Source organism: Panicum virgatum, chromosome 2K (assembly GCF_016808335.1).
Source record: "Panicum virgatum strain AP13 chromosome 2K, P.virgatum_v5, whole genome shotgun sequence".
NCBI classification, from domain to species: Eukaryota; Viridiplantae; Streptophyta; class Magnoliopsida; order Poales; family Poaceae; genus Panicum; species Panicum virgatum.
In genome coordinates, this window is record NC_053137.1 from 15,183,054 (window position 1) to 15,205,364 (window position 22,311).

General features: G+C 47.9%; 1 long non-coding RNA gene across 4 annotated transcripts; it reads left to right on the top strand.

The window, feature by feature from the left end:
- Window positions 1–4,066: 4,066 nt before the first annotated feature.
- On the top strand, window positions 4,067–21,741 carry LOC120668531. 4 transcript variants are annotated; one of them, XR_005672478.1, is made up of 6 exons: window positions 4,067–4,357; window positions 13,167–13,350; window positions 14,246–14,330; window positions 14,755–14,809; window positions 20,333–20,445; window positions 21,255–21,741. It is a non-coding gene; the product is annotated as an uncharacterized LOC120668531 (long non-coding RNA). The 4 variants fall into 4 exon arrangements; XR_005672475.1 differs by having other exon boundaries at window positions 13,167–13,287; XR_005672476.1 differs by lacking the exon at window positions 4,067–4,357 and having other exon boundaries at window positions 13,041–13,350.
- Window positions 21,742–22,311: the final 570 nt, after the last annotated feature.

Consider the following 22,311-nt stretch of genomic DNA (forward strand, 5'->3'; position numbering starts at 1 on the left):
TCAAGCGTAGTTTCTTCAGCAGGTCCTGCACATCCACAGCGCCTTGCATCTTCTTCGCTTCCATCGACGTCCAGATGAGAAACTAGATCGCCCCTCCGCCCCCCCAAAACCCTAGACTGTGCTCCGCCAAGGCCGGGCAACTGAGCAAGGTCAGCGGTCAGCCCCTTGGTCGAACCGAACAGAGAAAACCAGCCAGGGAAGATGGAGGACGATCGCAACACCTCCGCCAGCGTCAGTCGCCATCGGAGTCGCCAAACCCTAGAAAACCTAGGTCGCGTGAATCGATCAGTTGCGATTAGCGAATCTATAATAGCGGCGGCTATATACACATATAGTTGGGTATGTTTCTTCGTTTCTTGTGTTAAATGTAGCCCAGCAATCGCCAGCCGCCCAGCCCAATGGCACAACTGACCCATGAAAGGGTGGCACACCCCACCAGCCCAGTAGCCCCCCACGACATCTCTCTCTCTCTCTGGGAACGCACGCACGGAGGCGGTGGAGCAGAGCGCTTTGCGCTCGACCTCTCTCCTTCTCCGCTTGCTTTCCCCAAAATCCATAGATCCTCTCTCCTTCTCCCTGCTTTGCTTTCCCCAAAATCCATAGATCGCAAAATTGAAATCCTCCAAAATCAAGAACTAAGAGCTAGCAGTCGGACAGATTCACCCCACCAGCAAGCCGCGCGCGGCGCCCAAGCCCAGCAGCTGCCGGCCCAGCTCTGCGCCCGCGCCCCGCGGGGAGGCCGGCCGCCGCCGGCTGGCAGTCGCCAGGAGGGCCTGACCGCTTGAGGGCGAGGTGACGAGGCCGCGAGGGACGAGCGGCCTGCGACCAACTGCTGACCGGCGAAGAGCCAATGCCCGCGTGAGCAAGGAGCAAGCTGACCACCTGGCACATCATTACATCAATCCTATATGCGTATGCCTTTTTCTGTGCATTTTCTTGCTTCAAACAATGATAGAATCGGTGTATGCCCTTAGAAGTCATGAAGCAACAGAAAGTTAGAGCTACTTTGTAATTTTATTTATGCATTTTGTAAGTTCTTTTCATTTTATGGATATCTTAGAATTGATTAATTGAAGAAATTGTACCTTTGTTTTTTTATTATCAGTTTTGACATATAGAAAAAAATACGGGGAAGACTAATTAACAGTCGACCGTACGGAAGGGGTCCGATAGCTACGTTTCTTTTCCATTTTTAGTAATTTTTTTGTCGTTTTTTGGAAAAAAATTCAAGAAAAATTTTTAGAGAGCGAAAAAATAAAAAAGTTGAAGAAAAATTTCTGGAGAGCGAAAAAAATTTCAAGGGAAAATGGAGAGCAGCAGAAAATTTTTTAAAGAAAAAATTGGCGACCAGAAAGATTTTTCAAAGAAAAAATTAGAGGAGAGGGAAACTTTCAAAGAAAAAATTTGGAAGGTTGTACGGAAACAAATTAAAAAATCTCATTAGAAAAACTTTTACATCAAAAAAAATATCAGGTAAAAAAATTGAAAAAAAAAAGAAAAAAAACATGCAGGTGCGCAGGAGGCGGCGCTGCCCGTCGTCGCCGCCTCCCCGCCGCCGCCACCTCGCCGTGGAGCCCGTTGCCGCCACTGCCGCTCGAGGAGCTCAACCCCAGGGGAGCCCGCTGCCGCCGTCACCGCTCGCGAAGGTCTACCCCGGGGAGGCCCGCCGCCGCACAACTGATTCGCCACCATGCAGCCTGGCCCCATGGAGCTTCAGCAGCTACAACGTCGCCGTGCCGTGCCTACCCGCCGCCGGTGCGGCACGCCGCGCCTCCCTGCTGCCGGTCTGCCACGCCGCTCGCGAAGGAGGGCGGAGCTCCCACGACCGGATCCGGATCTGAGAGAAAAAGAAAGAGAGAGAAGATAGAGAAGGGAACGGGATTTGGGAAAGGGAAAGAGAGTGCTGGGCTGGGAGGGGTATTCACGTGGGTGGGGGCTCCACCACGTGGGTCAGCGCGTCGACCGCGAGTTCTCGTGTGGACGGTCGATCGGAAAACCAGCATTGCGAAAAAATACTGCTCACTGAACCATTTTTTTAGATTAGAAGATGGGAATACTAAGCTCTAGAATCCTGACGTCCGCTCAGCGGATACAATCGGCACCGCACATCTCAGCGCGTCACTGTCACATCGCCCGCCTGTCCGTTTATTAGTTGTTTCGTTACAATACGTGTATTATCTCATACATACGATGCCTATACGTGTGTGCTGACCCACCTGCTCTGCCAGTGCCAGCTATTTTATTCTCTCTGCCATCTCCTCTCTCCTCTTCAATCTCCGCTTTCCTCTCTGCGCCGCTCGCCATAGGCGGTGACGCCGCCGTTCATCGCGGGAAATTTAAATATTTGCCACTGTTGCACGAGCCCATGGTTCAGATATCCCTCTAGGATTTGCAATCCAATATTTGTCATTGGAGGGGAAAGAGAGGTCTAATTTTTGACACTTTGAGCCATTTGGATGTCCATGTCACCCTCCCAGCGTAGAGGGGGACACGAAATGACCGTCATGCCCCTCTGAAGAATCCCCTTCACCACCCACTCGGCCGGACCCGCCGGTCAGTTCTTTCCCTCCCCTCCCGTCGCTCTCATCTCCCCCACGCGCGCGCCAGACCGCCCGCCGCCCTCCCGCTGCCGACGCCGACGCCGACCGCTCGCCATGTCACGAAGATGGCCGTGTCGCTGCCGGCCAGCCTCTCCACCTCCGTCCAGCGTCGCTCTGCCACGTCCAACTTGTACACCTCGAAGCTGGCCACGCCGACGAACTCTGTGTGGGCGCAGAACGGCGCCGCGGTGGCTTCCCTGATGGCGAGCAGCTTTCGGACGAATAGGACCTCCCCGTCGGACTCCAGCAGGTGGCCCTCCCCGGCGAGAGTCTTGCACCGCGGGGACAGGTGCCCGGCCAGGCTGGCCACCGGGGTCGACCTTCGACACGCGCCCGTCCTCGTGCAACAGGTAGAAGCGAGCCATTGCAGTTCACTGCCGACAGGATGTCGCCGGCCTGCTCGACGGTCGCCGCAACCGTGCTCCGGGACCACCCTTACCGTCGTCGGCCAGGCGCCAGAGGGCGAGCGGGCTGAGCACGGCGCCAAGGGAGACGAACACGTCGCATCCGTCGCCGCCGGTGGCGAGCACAGCTTTCTGGCAGTAGCCCACGGTGTCGAAGCCCTGCAGCGCTTCAGTGACCGGCTTCACGAGGAAGACGCCCCTCGAGCCCGCGAAAGCCAGGCGGCCATGCGGCATGGCCTCGATGAATGACAGGCACCGGCGGTAGAGATCCGCCATGGGGCCGCGCCGACAGATCGCTGCCGACGGGGGCCGCGCCGCGCTGGCGCGCGGACCCGTCCAACGGGACGGCAAGGATGGCCCCGCGGCGGTTGAAGGCGCAGGCGGACTTGTTGGTCGGTTTGTGAGATGGCGGCATGTAGAAGACCTCGGTGATGAGCAGGTGCGGGAAGGGCGGCTTATCGGTGAGGAGGAGGGGGAGCTCGGTGTCGTAGCCGCCGCCGGCGCCCGCCCTGTCCCCGCGAGCTCTGCTCTTCTTTATTTGGCGGCGTCCGGCGGCGAGTGGCGGCGAGAACTTGCACTTCATTCAGAACACGGGCGGCACCCGTAGGAGCGGGTGGAGGCGGCGTCGGCGTCGCGGCGTCGGCGGCGGCGGGGCGGGTGGCCTGGCGCGCACATGGGACGAAGATAGTGACGGGAGGGGGGAAAGAACTGACCAGCGGGCCCGGCCGAGGGGTGGTGAAGGGGATTCCTGGGAGGGGCAGGACAGTCATTTCGCGTCCCCCTCCATGCTGGCAGGGTGACATGGACGTCCAAATGACTCAAAGTGGCCAAAATTAGACCTCTTTTCCCCTCCGATGGCAAATATTAGATTACAAATGTAAGAGGGGTATCCAACAGTGGCAAATATTTATAATTCCCCGTTCATCGCACGGCCCCTCTGTCCCCTCTCCTCTGTTCTCTCTCATCTTTCCTCTCCGCGCCGCTCGCCATAGCCGCCGCTGCTGCATCTCTCCCCCCCCCCTCTCCTCTCTCCACTCTGCACTACTCGCCATAGGTGCCGCTCTCCTCTCTCCTGTCTCCAATCTCTCCTCTCTCCATCTCTCCTCTCTCCTCTTTCCTCTCGTCTCCGGCGTCTCACTGCTGCCAGATCCGCTGCCTCCCTTTTCAGATCCCCAGTACACCGAGCTTCACCACCCACATAATCCAAAACCTATGTTCTTCCCCCAACTTCTTCCCGTAGGATTCCAACGGGGGACATCAAGGAGAGCTGTTGCCGGTATGCCACCTCTGATTCCGCTATTAAACCTGCGGCAACAACAATGCAGTGCTGCTATAGGCCATCTTCTGATCATGGTCTGTTTCTCTCTACTCTACTCTTTTTTTAGCACAAAATTTATCAGAGTTTACAGCTTATCCTGGAAACGAAGGCTCCAAACTTCACAGGCAATCGACTGGGGGTTGCGTACACCTAGAACTCAGCATCATCTTCAAAAAACTTCACAGCAACTTTTCCTTCTGAGCAGCAGTAAGCAAGGGTGAGTACACTTATGGTTGGTACTCAGCAAGGCCACAAGAAATAACCAGACAATAATTTAAATCCATCTTTAAGTTTATTAATCATGTGAGGGTCCAAGCCGCTCTTGACCGTGAGCACGGCTAAACGGTTAGTTTTAACTCTGCAGAGGTTGTACACTTTCACCACAATTCGCGTAAAAGTTCCGAAGAACTTTGAACCCAACCACGCAATGTGCTAGCTAGGCACAATACCACACTTCCGAGGTGTGATTGCATAGGGACGCTACGAGGCCTTTTCAAAGAATCACTATATGTACGCATTGGTCCCTTTTTCTGCGGTGCCTCAGAAGACGAAGCTTTCTTCACCCGCTCCTCAAAAGCACGATAACCCGAAAAATCCACCAATCACCGCCCCAGCATGACATATAGATCATCTAGTTACTTAGCCAAGACCAGAGCCATATAGTATTGTGGTTGTACGGTTTTCTTGGGTGGTTCTCCATGTTCCAATTAAATCATAGTACTCTTTTAAATAAAGCATAGATAGAAGTATGGTTAGGGTCACTTGCCTTTCTTCAACGAAAATCTACGCTTACTGCTCTTTAGCTCTTGCTCGCATGGAAAACTTGATCTTCAATCTTCGAACATCGATACTTCTACTCGGAGTAATCAACGAGCAACCATACAAAGCAAACAACAAGTACAACTAAGAACAATACACCAATACAAAAGAAAGGCTTTAAAAAGAGCGTACTAAAGGATAAGGCTCGCTGTTACGATTACGAGAGCGCAAGAAACGCGGAAAACGGAATTAACGTCGAAAAGATACAGTAACCGAAAGATTTATATTATAACAGAAAAAAAAACTGTAAGTTGGATTTATTTTAATTAAGAAAACACATGTAAAGGATATTTGAAAGAAATATCCAAATTATAAATAATTCATGTGAATTTATATCAGAAAGATGAAGTTGCACTTAATCAAATTTTATTTATAAAGTTTATGTATAACTTATACCAATTAATTATTTAACTAGCAAATAAAAGATAAGTGAGAGCATCTAAGTGTAAAATTTTATGATACATGGTCTTGAACTAAACAAGTTATATAAAAGATGCATTTAAGTTGATATTTAATCGAATTAATATTAATTAATGGAAACCGGTATAGAGCTCTAATTTACTTTTAATTAGAAAGGCTAGTTTCAAATAGTTATTTATCAAATTAATTCTATATTTATTTTAAAACAAGATCTACGATATAAAAGCACTACTAAACGATAACTTACGTTTAAACAAAACTAACGCAACAAGAACGAATGAAAACGGATCTAAAACGGTGAGATCGAGGGGAAACCGTTTTACCGCTTACCCATGGCAGAGATGAATCGTGGTGATGGGAATCGAAACCGGAAGGAACAGCAGATCGGTGATCAGCCTGGAACTCTTCTGGTGTGTTGTCTTGTGCTCGAAGCAAAGATCCTCAATTTGAGGGAAACAAAAAAACTCACGGAGGCAGCACAGGGGCAGAGCACAGGGGGGCAACGTAGCATGCAGCACAGCGCGGCAGATGGCGCTGGAGGCCGCAGCACGGGGGGGGCGCTGCATGCAGAGGCAGAGGACAGGTGGGGGCCGGCGCGGGGGGGGGGACAGTGCCCTGGAGGCAGACCTGCGCAGTACAGGGCGCAGCGCCCTGGAGGAGAAAAAGGAGGGGCCAGGGCCGGCGGCGGCTGTAGATGCAAAAGAAAAGGGGCGCAGGAGATAGGGGGCTGGGGTGTTTATACAGCGGTGGAGAGGGGATCCTTGGCTTGTGCGTCAAGAAAAACGGCGGGACTCGGCCTACGCGGATCGGGCTGCGGAGAAAAAAAAAGAAAAAAGAGAAACGGGCCGGACCGCTAGTTTGGGCCGAAAAGATTTTTTTCTATTTTCTTTTTTTTTTGCAAAAAGATTCAGCAAATTCGATTTGAATTTTAAACCCCACAAACTCAAATTCAAATTAAACCACAAGCAATAAAATAATGCAAAGCTGCATGAATGCAAACAAACAACCTCATTTAGATTTAGAAAAACAACCAATTTTTATTTATTCTTACTAAATTCCCTGCGAAGAAACATAAATGTTGCGAAAATTTTAAAATTATGAGAAAATTATTGTTTTATTTTTAATTTCAATCACATCTTGAAATCCAAAAAATTCAGGGTGTGACAGAACTACCCCCCTAAAAAAGAATCTCGTCCCGAGATTCACAAGGCTAGCAAGAGACAAATGTTTTGGTATGCAGCATCCGACACAAATTAACTTTCTTTCCAGTTATTCCTTCTTACAATATATTCTTCTTAATTCCTGGTGACTCACACAAAACATTTTGCGGATACCCTGTCTATTTCCTCCTTTAACTTCCATTCTTTCCATAGCTTAGTTGGCACATCTTTCGAAGAACATTCTTTGTACCTTGATAAAGTGATTTGAATAGAGCTTAGTTGTTTCTTTCTGGCTTGGAGTCTTGTATCACCTCTCAAGTCTTCAGGTACTTCTGTCATTAATTATCATTTTCTTTTTCTTTCACACTAACTGGCAAGGTGTCCATCTTCTCCACACTTGAGGCAATACAACCCAAGATCATGGGACCTGGTCTTCTTATGCTTTGTTGGACAACTATGGGCATAGTGCCCTCCTTTACCACAATTGTAGCATGACCACTGAGTATTGTCTACATCTCGCTTTGCTGGGCATCTTCTAGTGTGATGACCTAACTTGCTATAGTTGCAACACTGTTGTGAAATATTCCCCTATTCACATGAAATAGCAAGACATCTATCTAGGCTATTTTTCTGCTCCACCATAACTCTTTGCACAACATGATTCTTCTTGATAAAGTTGTCATGCGGAGGTTGAACAGCTTTAGGCTGTGGTTGGTTGAAACTGGATTGAGTACGGCTATCTGCCAATGGTTGTGGCGACTCCATCTTCTCTTGGCTTGCTTCACCAATTTGTTTGTTAGACTGCTTGCTTCTTTTAAGCTGAAACTCTTTGAAAGAGATACTCTAATCCTTGAGGTTTATAGTCTGAGTATAGTCTTCATCTTGGGCAACTCTTTCTAGAACTGAATCTTGGGTAGATAGCTTCCTATTGATATCTGAATGGTAACGTTGTCTTGCTTCTGCTATCATTAAGCTATCTTCTTGGAGACACAGACGACCATAATGCTCGCATCATTGACATGTTTCTGGGCTCTTACTATCTTTATATTGTCTCTCCATCTCTAGCTCTGGTGTTTCACGACTTCTCTTATTGCTTTGGCGATTTCATGCTTCGGCGACTTGCCTCTTCACTGGTCCGGTAGGGATCTCTACTTTGGTTAACACCATTCGATGATGTGATACCATATTGGACTATATCCTTCTTTGTAAGACTTGAGCTTGCATAGTTATTAACTTCTCTTCATCCATCGGTGGCAGAGTTGTTGAGATCTGATGGTTGTCACTAGTGATATGGTTGCGGTTCTCCGAGAATAAGGCTTGCTCTGTAACATGTTCTTGGGTATCGACCATAGTTGGAACCATTCCTTGCAGTCCTTGAGTTTGTGCTAGGATGTTGAGGTCTCCTTTATTGGCCCTATCTTCTCGATTTCTGTTGGGACTCACCGTCTTCAGCTTCTTGTATTTGTTGATCATTGTAGATGCTTGGAGGTTTCTACTATTGTTTTTAGTGTTGCCTTGAACTTTCTTCTTGACATCTTCTAAAAGATTGGGTAGAAGGACGGAGGATAACAAGGAGCTGGGAGGTACAAAAGAACCCAGCTAGATAACTGATGTCATTGTAGATAGAAGACCCACAATACACCAACAATCATTACAAAAAAAACGAATCAGACAAGGTCATAAAGACAAACATCATCATGCAAACACAGAATTCCACCAGACAACACATAGTCAAGGAGCGATGCTACACGTTGTTAATAGAGTTACAAGGGATCATCCAAAGCATGGTTATATCTTCCATCTTCGTTGTTGATGACACGTGACTCCTTCAACTTGTCCAGCGTTGACTCCACCGTCGTGATTACAGTAGTAATGAGAGTGTCACAATCGTGCTCATGCTTGATTCTTTGGTAGTGCTTTGAATTTTCCATCCAACATGAGCAGGAATGTGAGGAGGTGGTATAATTTCCAACTGCTTCAATTTGACTCCTCATGATGAACTACCAGCTCCATTCATTAGATGACTTGGACATGCATTAGGATACGTGGCACGGATCATCTAAGTATTTTTGAATCAGAAGAGGTACTTTGGAATCAGAAATTTAAGGGATGAATCCAAAGCAGCATTTATTTGGAAAGAAAGGAGAGGCACTAAGCACATTGTGAATAAATCAAAGGAGAGATAAGTCCAAAAAGATAAGTTAAAAAGAAATTCAAGGATCAATTTCACCAGCATATCAAAAAGAGGTGAGCTGAATGAAATTGGAAAATCATACATCAAGGAGAATCAAAATCAACAAGTGATCCTGGAGAGGGAAATAAGTAGACCAGAATTGAGGGTCTAACATTTGTGAAACAATAAAGTGCAAATGAGAAGGGATCAAGTAGGGGGAAAAATAAGTCATCAAGGACTTAGTAAAGAAGGTGGTTGAGTAGGGAGAATATTCAATGGAGGGGGTCAAGGAATAATCAGGACATATTTTTATATCAAAAGAAACCTTAGAAACGACCATTGCTATATAGGCTTACGTCCTACAGTCGATACAGCTCTGATACCACTTGCCGATCGGGCGGAGCGGCGGCGCTGGGATGCCGGCGACGGGGTCAGGCGGCGGCGAGTTCGCCGGCATGGGCCGGATGCGGCCGTCCGGGCTTGGCTGAGGCTCGGGTTTGGTGCGGGAGAGAGCGTGCGACACGGCGAACGCATTTGCGGGCTCGGCAAGGCGAGCCAGGGTTCAGAGCGGAGCATGCGCCGGCGAGAGGCAGAGCAAAAGCTCTGGCGTGCTATTCCCGCACGGAAAAGAGGGAGAAAGAGAGGGGAAGGGTTCTACGAGATTGCTCACGTCGATACGAAGCTCCGGAGGCGGTCTTCGGCGTCGATTGCGTGGCGGAACGGCGAGACGGCGGCGGCTCCGAGCTCCGCGGGGGCTCCAATGGCAGTGGCGGCAGCTTGTGCTAGGGTTTGCGCGAGAGGCGACTGCGGCTTCGGGTTGAATGGGTTCAAGGGGTGCGGGCAGCGCCTTTTATAGGTCGGAGGGGACCGCCTTGGCGTGCGGGCCACGCCGAGGCTGTGGCGGTGCGGTCGGGTCGGGCTGAGACTCAACCAGAGTCCTGGCTGCAATAATTAAAAGATTATCAGAGTTTACAGCTTATCCTGGAAACGAAGGCTCCAAACTTCACAGGCAATCGACTGGGGGTTGCGTACGCCTAGAACTCAGCATCATCTTCAAAAAACTTCACAGCAACTTTTCCTTCTGAGCAGCAGTAAGTAAGGGTGAGTACACTTATGGTTGGTACTCAGCAAGGCCACAAGAAATAACCAGAAAATGATTTAAATCTATATTTAAGTTTATTAATCATGTGAGGGTCCAAGCCACTCTTGACCGTGAGCACGGCTAACCGGTTAGTTTTAACTCTGCAGAGGTTGTACACTTTCACCACAATTCGCGTAAAAGTTCCGAAGAACTTTGAACCCAACCACGCAATGTGCTAGCTAGGCACAATACCACACTTCCGAGGTGTGATTGCATAGGGACGCTACGAGGCCTTTCCAAAGAATCACTATATGTACGCATTGGTCCCTTTTTCTGCGGTGCCTCAGAAGACGAAGCTTCCTTCACCCACTCCTCAAAGCACGATAACTCGAAAAATCCACCAATCACCGCCCCAGCATGACATATAGATCATCTAGTTACTTAGCCAAGACCAGAGCCATATAGTATTGTGGTTGTACGGTTTTCTTGGGTGGTTCTCCATGTTCCAATTAAATCATAGTACTCTTTTAAATAAAGCATAGATAGAAGTATGGTTAGGGTCACTTGCCTTTCTCCAACGAAAATCTACTCTTACTGCTCTTTAGCTCTTGCTCGCATGGAAAACTTGATCTTCAATCTTCGAACATCGATACTTCTACTCGGAGCAATCAACGAGCAACCATACAAAGCAAACAACAAGTACAACTAAGAACAATACACCAATACAAAAGAAAGGCTTTAAAAAGAGCGTACTAAAGGATAAGGCTCGCTGTTACGATTACGAGAGCGCAAGAAACGCGGAAAACGGAACTAACGTCGAAAAGATACAGTAACCGAAAGATTTATATTATAACAGAAAAAAAACTATAAGTTGGATTTATTTTAATTAAGAAAAACACATGTAAAGGATATTTGAAAGAAATATCCAAATTATAAATAATTCATGTGAATTTATATCAGAAAGATGAAGTTGCACTTAATCAAATTTTATTTATAAAGTTTATGTATAACTTATACCAATTAATTATTTAACTAGCAAATAAAAGATAAGTGAGAGCATCTAAGTGTAAAATTTTATGATACATGGTCTTGAACTAAACAAGTTATATAAAAGATGCATTTAAGTTGATATTTAATCGAATTAACATTAATTAATGGAAACCGGTATAGAGCTCTAATTTACTTTTAATTAGAAAGGCTAGTTTCAAATAGTTATTTATCAAATTAATACTATATTTATTTTAAAACAAGATCTACGATATAAAAGCACTACTAAACGATAGCTTACATTTAAACAAAACTAACGCAACAAGAACGAATGAAAACGGATCTAAAGGAACAACCCCAACACAACATATAGTTCATCTAATTACTCAGCCAAGACCAGAGCCCATTAGTATTGTGGTTGTACGGTTTTCTTGGGTGGTTCTCCATGTTCCAATTAAATAATATCATCTTGTAAATAAAGTATAGGTAGAAGTATGGTTAGGGTCACTTGCCTTTCTCTAACGAAAAGCTACTCTTACTGCTCTTCAGCTTTTGCTCACTTGCAATTCTTGATGTTCAATCTTCGAACAACGATCCTTCTACTCAGAACAATCTTCGGGCAAACATACAAAGCAAACAAGAAGATACATCTAAGAACTACACCAAAACAAAAGAAAGACTTTAAAAGGGCGCACTAAAGGATAGGCCCGCTGCTACGGTTACGAGAGCGCAAGAATGCGAAAAACGTAGCTACGATTGAAAAGAAACAGCTATCGGAAGTTTTTGTGTTATCCAAGAGACAACAGAACTATAAGCTTTATTTATTTTAGTTATAAACGACATGTAAAAGTTATTTAGAAGAAAATATTCAAAATTATAATTAGCTCATATTGTATTTACATTTATGAAATCGAAGTAAAACTTAGTCAAATTATATATATAATTGTCTATGTAGAAATTACACAATTAAACAATTAATTAGAGAACAGATATGTCAGAGCATCTAAACGTATATATCTATAGGATTTATGTGAACTAACAAATTAAATTAGAAACACTTTTGAGTTCATAAAAATCAAGTTAACATTAATTATGAAATCTGGAGTGGAACTCTAATTAGCTTTTAATTAGGAAAACTGGATGATAAAACATTTAGTCAAATTAAATCTATATTTAATTTAAAACAGGAACTACGATACAAAAGCGCTACTAAACGATAGATTACGCTAATATAAAACTAACGCAACAAGAACGAATGAAAACGGATCTAAAACGGTGAAATCGAGGGAAAACCGTCTTACGGCTTACCCAAGGTAGAGATCAATCGTAGCGGTGGGAATCGAAACCGGAAGAAGGAGCCGGTGGTCTGTTCCCGCGAGACCATGGTGGCAGCGATCTATTTGATTGGTGAGCTTTTGGAACCAGCGCTGAACACCAAGGGGCGTATGCATGCATGGCTGGGCGCTGGCCCTCTTCAGCACCTGCGACAGGGAGGTGCAGCGCAGGGAGGGCAGCAGGCGACAGGGAACAGAGGTGCTGGCGCAGGGAGCAACGCAGGCAGCAGCGCAGGCAGCAACGCCGGGGCAGGGCCGGCGACAGGTGCAGGGCGGCGCAGGAGGAAAAAGGGAGGGGCCTAGGGCCGGCGGCGGCTTGAGCTCTGCGCAGAGAAAAAAAATAAGCAGGGGCGGTGTTTATATAGGTGTTTATATAGGGATGGAGAGGGGATTTTTGGCTTGCGCGCCAAGAAAAGAAACGGGCCGGACCGCTGGTTTGGGCCGAAAAGATTTTTTTTCTATTTTCTTTTTTTTGCAAAAAGATTCAACAAATTCGATTTGAATTTTAAACCCCACAAACTCAAATTCAAATCAAACCACAAGCAATAAAATAATGCAAAGCTGCATGAATGCAAACAAACAACCTCATTTAGATTTAGAAAAACAACAAATTTTTATTTATTCTTACTAAATTCCCTGCGAAGAAACATAAATGTTGCGAAAATTTTAAAATTATGAGAAAATTATTGTTTTATTTTTAATTTCAATCACATCTTGAAATCCAAAAAATTCAGGGTGTGACAATTTATCCCTATCACCACAATTTGCTAGTGTCATGTTTTTTCAACATGTCATTTTTTTGACAATTTTAACCACTTTCCAAATTTATTTATTAGCTCAATGCACTAACAGTTTATCTTCTCTTTTCAGCTTCAAGAATTTTCAAGATGTCCCAGTCCAAGTTAATCATCTAGAAGTTTGTCCGTAGTGGGGAGCAAAGTGCCCTTATTATTCTAATGCAGAGAAGAATACACACTTAAAATTTTTATAGGTGACGTAGAGAAAAATATACACTTCAACTATACTGGCATCTCTTGGTGCAGCTGACTGTAGAGTATGCTCTGCCCTTACCAGTAACACAATATGTGAGATTTACGTCAACATAATTGTTATTTCTGTTAGGGTTCATCTAGGACAAAATCTTGTTCCAATTGCTCCAACCTCATATTGATGAACTCATGTATGTTTCTTGAATTTTGCCAACACTGATACTGTTGTTCAGTTCCTTGAGATGCTAACGAAGTGTCAATTTCCAAATTTCGGACTAGAGAAGTACTAACAATTCCATTTCAACTATGCACATGACTTAATGTTGTGGTGTACATAGTGAAGCAATCTTCCTAATGTAGAGAAGAATATGCATTTCAAGTATACACATAAACATATTACTTAGTCTGCTTTAACAAGACCACTATGTGAATTATCATCACTAGTTCCTCCAAAAGTCCTGGCACAACATAAGAAACTGAGGTTATTCTTATGTTCCCCTTTGTCTTGCAAACTCTCCTATTGCCCTTCATGGTTACTAGCCTCTTTATGTGAATCGCCGATCGTGACATGGCTTTGCTTAAATGTTTGCTTAAAAGAGGACTGCATCCACGAAGTGTCCTATTGCTCATGGTATTCTGGTAGAGTACGGACTATATGACATGGTTTGATAGACATGTAATGCTTTGCTTATTCTACTTTGAAATGCTTAACAAATTGGAGATTTAAGACTATATTTAATATGCACATCGTGATGCACTATGCGTCGGTCAATTGCCCCGCTCCTCCAAAATCTAGTACTATATGTTTTGAAAAAAATCAAACATAATTCTATCTTGTATATTATATTGTAATACATTCTTGTCCTCATTTATAATAGCTATAGTGAGAGCACTCTTGCACTTATTTTCGTTCATAGAATGTCCTTCGACATGGCTGATTAATTCTTTTTCTTCATCCAGTTTGTTCCACCAAAGTTGTGGCCTCCAAGTCCTTCTCCCTGGATTTTCTCTATGCCTGTAGGTGTGTCTGTACCTGCTCAAGAAGGTAGAAATCTTACAAAAGAACATAATAACCATGCACTTCTGTTTTTCGAACATTTCTTCACATGCTCTTACTTGAACTTTACATGGAGCACGCAAATACTTAGTACTTTAAATAATCAAAAGTTACCATTCTGATTCTGCTAAAAAGTTTCCTATACTGAACTGAACTGTAGGTCACAAAATATTTTTATTCATCCGCATAAACAATGTAACAATGAAACCGACATAAAACACCAGGATGTTAGTATTATCTGAAGAATTCCATCAATATTGTCTGCTTAAAAAGATACATTGTCTCTTTACTCTTATGAAGCCATACCTGTGTGTCTGCATCTCTTCAGAATGAAGCATCATTCCGTTAATTTCTGTTCCAAACTCATCAAGTTTTGTCTTTTTTATTCTCATGCTTCTCAGTTCTGTATTAGGCATCTCGAGAAACCACTAAAGCCACCAAGAAGCATCTGGTCATCTGCGGATTCAGTAAGTATAGATCTTTGTATAATATCAACATTGGTGCCCTTCTTTGTAGAAAAAATATGGTAAAACTGCTTATTAGCATGGGTCATGCTTTATTATCCATAAAAGCAAAACAGAAGTGTCATGAAACATGATTGTCTATAACATGTTCGGAATTTAACATGTCATTCCACATATTACACTCCTATTGATTGCTCGCTTAATTTCAAAAATTGTACACCATTATAGCTACTGCAGCTACTTTCGGAACTACATTACCATTTACAATACTGCGTCTGCATCCAGAACTGCCTGACAGTAAGCTTCTGATGGATGCTCCCTGTGATGATGAACCACTGGTAAAACGCGACAATCATCCAGTGCTGTCAGACGATGGCGTGCGAGCTGCTTCTTCTTTTCCACTTGCGTACTGGTGTTGGTGTATGTGTGAGTGGCTCTTATGGCCCAAGTGTTAAGGCCCGTCTAGAGGCCCATGTACAGTTACTATATACCCACCCTTCTAGGGTTTGGAGGAATACATTGAATCATTTCCTTCCTACATGGTATCAATAGCCTAGCCTCTCCTCCCAACCTCCAGCCGCCGCCGCCGCCGGCACCGCCGCCGCCCCTCTCCTCCTTCTCTCCCCTCTCCTCTGTGGCCGGCAGCTCCTCCTCCTTCCCCTCCTCCCCTGCTCCCGCTCGGACTCTCGATCTGGGCGCCTGGACAGGGGCTCGGCCACCGCCGCCTGCGTCCACCGCTGTCGCCTTCGCCGCTGCAGCGGGGGGCGCCGGGGCCCCTCCTCCTCCACATCCTTTGCCCGCCGCCGTTGCGGCCCTGGGCGCTAGCACGGCCCAAGCCGCCGCCCCCGCCGCTGCCGCCCAGGGTGCGGGGGCCGCGGGCGCGGGGGTGCCAGCTGCCATCCAGGGCGCGGGGGGCGCGGGCGCGGGCGCGGGCGCCGCCGCCGCAGCCCAGGCCGGCCCTGGCGCGGGCGCGGGAGCCCCTGCCGCCCAGGCCGCCTAGGGCGCGGGGGCTGCGACCGCCGCCGCCGCCGCCCAGGGAGCGGGCGCGGGCGCACCCACTACCGCTACCCCCTCTCCTCCATGGCCTGGGCTCGGTATGCCCCCCGCGGACGCGCCGTTCGCCGCCGCTGCCTTCCGCGGGCAGCAGCTCGCTGCCGGAGCTGCTACGGCAGACACCGCTCTCGCCGCGGCCCTCCTCGCTGCCAAGTCCGAGGCTGCGGCGGCTCAAGAGCGGGTCCGCACGGCTACCCTCACTTGGGAGCGCGAGGGCTCCGCGGCCGACGCTCTCACTCGTCGGGTCACCGAGGCGGAGCACTACTTCCTTGTCCAGCCTGCCGTCCCCTTCACCGAGCACGGCGCTTCGTCCTCTCACTATGCTCCGCCCTCTGGATCTAGACCCCGGATCGACCCGACCGACCCCCTCCTTGGTGCTCCTCTCACCGGCCAGACCGGAGGTGGGAGAGGCCGCGGGCATCGTCGGTGGGGCGGACATGGTGGTGGTTGTGCTGGCGGCACTGCTCCTAGTGGTACTGGTGAAGGCCGTTGGGGCACTCCGACCCCGGCTCCCACTCCTGCTCCTGGCCCTGGAGGTACGCCCTGGCCATCCTTCAGCACCCCATGGTCAAGGCGCCTCTTGATGTGGCCGTTTCAGGGTCAGGGGGGTCCCTCGTCCTCAGCCCAGTCGGCGCCCATGTTCACCGGTGCTGCTCCCCTGTTCGTGCCGTTCTGGACCCCGCCCGCTTAGCCCAGCCAGCAGCCGGCCTGGCCTGGGGGGTGGGACCAAGCCGCACTGGCACAATCCTTCAGCACTGTGGGGCTGACGCCGCCTGTCAGCACCGAGTGGATCGCTGACTCGGGTGCCTCCTTCCACACCACCCCAGATGCTGGTATACTTTCTTCCGTCCGACTCCCACACCTTTCTTATCCTTCTTCCATCATGGTTGGTGATGGGTCTTGCCCTCCTGTCACCGCCGTGGGTTCTGCTCCTGGTTCTTTTCGTCTTCCCAATGTCCTTGTTACTCCTCAGATGGTTCATAACCTTGTTCCATCGAATTTGACTCTTCTGGTCTTATTGTAAAGATTCAGCCTCCCGGTGTCTGCTCCTCCGGTATGATAGCATGGGGTCCCTTTACACCCTTCGCCTTCCATCTTCCGCTACACCACTTTTGACTTCTTCTTCGTCTGCCGTTTTTGTCACGACGCCGTCTTCCACAACCTGACACCGCCGTCTTGGTCACCCTGGCCGCGACGTGTTGGTTCAGCTCAGTTGTAGTGCCGATGTTCCTTGTACTAGGGTTCCTGCTGAGCATCTCTGTCATGCGTGCCAGTTAGGTCGTCATGTTAGACTTTTTTTCTTCTTCTTCGCATGCGATGCATGCCTTTGATCTTGTTCATTGTGACCTGTGGACCTCTCCTGTACTCAGCATTTCTGCTATAAATACTATCTGGTGGTGGTTGATGATTTCTCTCATTACTCTTGGACTTTTCCTTTGCGCGCCAAGTTTGAGACCTTTCCCACCCTCCTCCACTTCTTTGCCTGGGTGTCCACTCAGTTCGGCCTCACCATTAAGGCCGTCCAGTGTGACAACGGGCGTGAGTTCGACAACTCCACCTCCCGTTCTTTCTTCCTCTCTCGGAGTGTTCACCTACGTATGTCTTGTCCGTATACCTCTCCACAGAATGGCAAGGCTGAGCGGATGATTCGCACGACGAACGATGTCATGTGCACACTTCTGATCCAGGCCTCTCTGCCTCCCCGCTTTTGGGCTGAGAGTCTCCACACCACCACCTACTTTCTCAACCGCCTTCCGTCCACGGCTTCCTCTGCTCCCACTCCACACCATGCTCTTTTCGGTACCCCTCCTCGCTACGACCACCTTCGTGTCCTTGGGTGTGCATGTTATCCTAACATCTCCGCCACTGCTCCTCACAAGCTGGCGCCCGGCTCGACTCGTTGTGTGTTTCTTGGTTACTCCCCTGACCATAAGGGTTACCGATGCTTTGACCTCACCTCTCGCTGGGTCCTCATCTCCCGACACGTTGTGTTTGACGAGTCGGATTTCCCCTACTCCACCTCCACACCTTCCCCTGACCCCGAGTTGAAGTCCCTGTTTTCACCTGACCTGGTGGTTTAGCCACCTTTGTCTGTCTGTCCTTTCCCTGCAGGTTTTCCCGGTACATCGGCACCGCCTCTGGTGATCTCTTCTGCGCCTCGCGCGGCCCCGGTGCCTTCTGTCGCACCTCGCGCGGCCCCGATGCCTTCTGTCGCGCCACGCACAGCCCCGGTGCCTTTTGTCGCGCCACGCGCGGCCCCGGTGTCTCCTGCTGCGCCACGCGTGGCCTCGGTGCCTCCTCCTGCACCTGCGCGGTACGCTCAGCCAGTGCAGGTGTACCGGTGTCGTTCGGTGCCGGCACCGGCGTCGGCGCCGCCTCCGTCTCCGGAGGCTCCAGCGGCGCCTACACCGGAGCCGTCGCCGCCGCCGCCGCCGCCTCCACCGACTCGCTCTCGTGTCGAGCCGGCGGTGTACCACCCGCCTATCATCCATTGGGACCCTGGTCGTGTCCATACCATGGTGATTCGGTGGATGGCTTCTCAGGCCGCGACTCTCTCCGCCACCGAGGGAGAGCCGCGGATCTCTTTGGTACCCTCCTCTGTCTGCGACGCCCTGGCGGATCCTCACTAGCATCGCGTGATGGAAGATGAGTACGCGGCTCTTCTTGCCAACCAGACGTGGGACCTCGTGCCACGTCCGTCTGGTTCCAATGTGGTCACTGGCAAGTAGATCTGGACACGTAAGCGTCGGGCTGATGGCACACTGGAGTGCTACAAGGCTCGCTGGGTTCACCGAGGTTTCACACAGCGGCCTGGTGTGGACTATGATGAGACCTTCAGTCCAGTGGTGAAGCCTGCTACTGTGCACACGGTCCTCTCGCTCGCTCTCTCTCGCTCTTGGCCTGTGCACCAGCTGGATGTGAAGAATGCGTTTCTCCATGACACTTTGTCAGAGACAGTCTATTGCTCTCAGCTAGTGGGATTTGTGGACTTTAGTCGTCCGGACATGGTCTGCCGGCTCAATAAGTCTCTCTATGGTCTGAAGCAGGCCTCGGGCTTGGTATTCTCGGTTCGCCACGTTCTTGCTGACATTGGGGTTCACTGAGGACAAGTCTGACACTTCTCTATTCATCTACCGCCGTGGAGATGAGACCGCCTACCTGCTGCTCTATGTTGGTGACATTGTGCTCACAGCCTCTAGTCAGCAGTTGCTTCAGCGCGTCATCTCCTCTCTGCAGCAGAAGTTTGCTATGAAGAATCTTGGTCAGCTCCACCACTTCTTGGGTGTTACTATTGAGCCTCACCCTTTTGGTCTTCTCCTTCACCAGCGGCAGTATGCACTTGATATCCTGGAGCAGTATGGGATGACTGATTGCAAGCCCTGCTCCACTCCTGTCGACACTCAGGCGAAGCTATCTGTTGATATGGGTGATCCCGTGGCTGATCCTACTGCCTACCGGAGTCTTACTGGAGCCTTGCAGTACCTTACTTTCACCAGGACGGACCTCACATATGCTGTTCAGCAGGTCTGCCTTCATATGCATGATCCCCGGGAGTCACATCTTGCTATGCTGAAGTGTCTCCTCCGCTACGTCCGTGGCACTGTCGACTTTGGCCTGGTTCTTCACCGCTCTCCCTCTGCTGAGCTGGTTGTCTACACCGACGCTGACTGGGCTGGCTGTCTGGACACTCGCCGCTCCACTTCCGGCTATGCCGTCTTCCTGGGCGGCAACCTAGTCTCCTGGTTGTCCAAGCGGCAGCCAGTTGTCTCCCGCTCCAGTGCCGAGGCGGAGTACCGTGCTGTCGCTAACGGCGTGGCGGAGGCGTCCTGGCTCCGCCAGCTCTTGGCGGACCTCCATAGCCCGCTCGCCAAGAGCACGCTCGTCTACTGCGACAATGTCAGCGCCATGTATCTCCACCAACCCCGTTTAGATCAGCGGACGAAGCATGTGGAGATCGACTTGCACTTCGTTCGCGACAGGGTCGCTATCGGCGATGTTCGGGTCCTCCATGTCCCGACCACCTTCCAGTTTGCTGACATCTTCACCAAGGGTCTCCCCTCCTCGACCTTCTTGGAGTTTCACTCCAGGCTCAACGTAGCAGGTGGCTAGTTGTGGCTGCTGGGGGGTGTTTGCCCTGTGTGTGCTTTCTTTGTTATTCAGTCATGAACTCCGCTGCGCCGGTAGTTCAGACTGCGGGGGTGTTGGTGTATGTGTGAGTGGCCCTTATAGCCCAAGTGTTAAGGCCCATCTAGAGGTCCATGTACAGTTACTATATACCCACCATTCTAGGGTTTTGAGAAATACATTGAATCATTTCCTTCCTACAACTGGCAACCAGGTTCAGCTTATCCACTAGATGTTGCTCTTAGGTTGGTGTTTTGACTGTTGAAATCCTACTAGCCACTTATGTTACAGCAATTTCCTTTCTTGCTACACAAAAATGGTATTGAAGCTTAGAAAATTGCGTTGCAGTGTCCAGCACTAGAGGGAATCTATGGTGCAGCTTCTCACTGGTGCGTCTGATCCAAATGGTTTTATGTCTAATTTCATTGGGTCAACTATGGGAACGGATGCTGCTGGTCAAGGTAGGCATTGCTTGTACATCAAATTGATAAATATCAGGTCTTGGGTCAACTATGGGAATGGATCCACTGTTTTTTTGCTTCAAACAATCTATACTGCTCCACATTGATAAATATCAGGTCTTGTGTATGCACTTAACAAAATAAATAAGTTCACTATTTTACTGCTGCACTACATAGGGAGTTAAACACACATAATAACCAGTGAGTACTTGAATACTTAAATCTTTTGTCCTGCTGCTTACATTCATTTACTATTTGGGCTCTTCGATCATATTTTCCTAGGATTTTTCGATCAATGAGTTTTTTATATAAGTTTTTCTTGTCATTATCAAAACAAGTGCCAAATTGTTTTATGCTCCACTCCATGCTCTAGTTATTGATGAAAAGCAAATATTTTCGTTGTTCTTGCAATGCCTGACATGCTGGATCCATGTGGACAAACTAGATAGAACAGATAGTGTGGAATAATCATGGACTAACATACTGAGAGATTTCAAAGTATAGGTACTTCTGTAATGGTATTTTTAAAAAGGAACTCTAGTAGCTGAGTACTTTTCAATGTTTCATGCCTAGTCAATAAAATCAAATATTGTTATTTGCTGTTGATTTTCTCCACCAGTAATTGACCGATATGGACTTCGTTGCTAAGTGAGTGCTTGCGTGAGAAATATTCTTTAACAAGTAATTGAATGCTTGCTTAATTTCAAAATGGTATGTGCGTGACTGTTGTTATATAAACAAGCGTGCATGATCTTTTGTTAATTTATTTGTTATCAAGTGATTTGTAACATTGAAATGCACTATGCAAGGTACAAGTCATCTGCAGCACGCCATCCTATCCGTCAACAATGGCCTGAGCTATGAGCAAGCCACCTCTTCAGTAATACCCTAATGAGTAATGAGCAGCATGGTGCCGCCGGCCGCCCTTGCATCCTAATTTACATCAACATCGGCTTTCTTCTTTCCCTAAGGACCATATTACCCTTCAGGTCATATTTGTGTTGATTTTGTTATTCCATCAGGTCATATTAGTGAGAGAGGCAAATACCAATCCATCAGGTGTTGTTCCATGTATACATCATTTACTTATAAATCCGATTTGTTTGTGTGGGTTGCGTTATGAGAGATCCTCATAAGCAAAGAGACAGTAGTGATGTGACCACAAGTTCTGATTGTAAAGCACTTGACTGCAAGTTTGTACAGGCAAATTTTGGTGTAAATTTGTGGCGACAATCATTCATGGCACCTTGTAGGAGCCGAAGTCACAATGATGACATTTGACCAATGGCATGATCATATATATACCAACGACACCTTACAACAGCTGAAGGGACCATGTCGAGCTTAAATCATCTGAAACATTTTAATTTGCACTGCAAACATTACAGAGCACATTTCATACTATCAAACTGCCACTTATTCACCATATCATACTTCTTAGTATCTGGAAGTCAGCATTACAATTTACAAGAGTCAAGTTCATCTGTCCAGACTCTGACCCTCTCCCAAACCTGAACAAGGTGTCAAGGTCATCAGTCCAGACTTCTGACCCTCTCCCAAACCTTTTGTACAAAGCTACAATTGAGAACAAGATGCACCGCTGTTTCCTGCTCATGATTGCAAAGGGCATAGATCGGATTGCAGGGCTATTTTCTTTGCCATCAACTTGTCAGCTGTTAAAATCTTGCATTGCAGCAGCAGCCAAACTAAGAACTTGTGCTTGCCTTCGGCTTCAGCTTTCCATATTGAGTCCCCATTGAAATTATTATATTCACCAGCAAACTAAATGTTATAAGCTGACTTTGCATCATAGTCGCTTGATGCTGTCCATTTCCATCGAATCGTATATGGCCCATTTATGAGCTG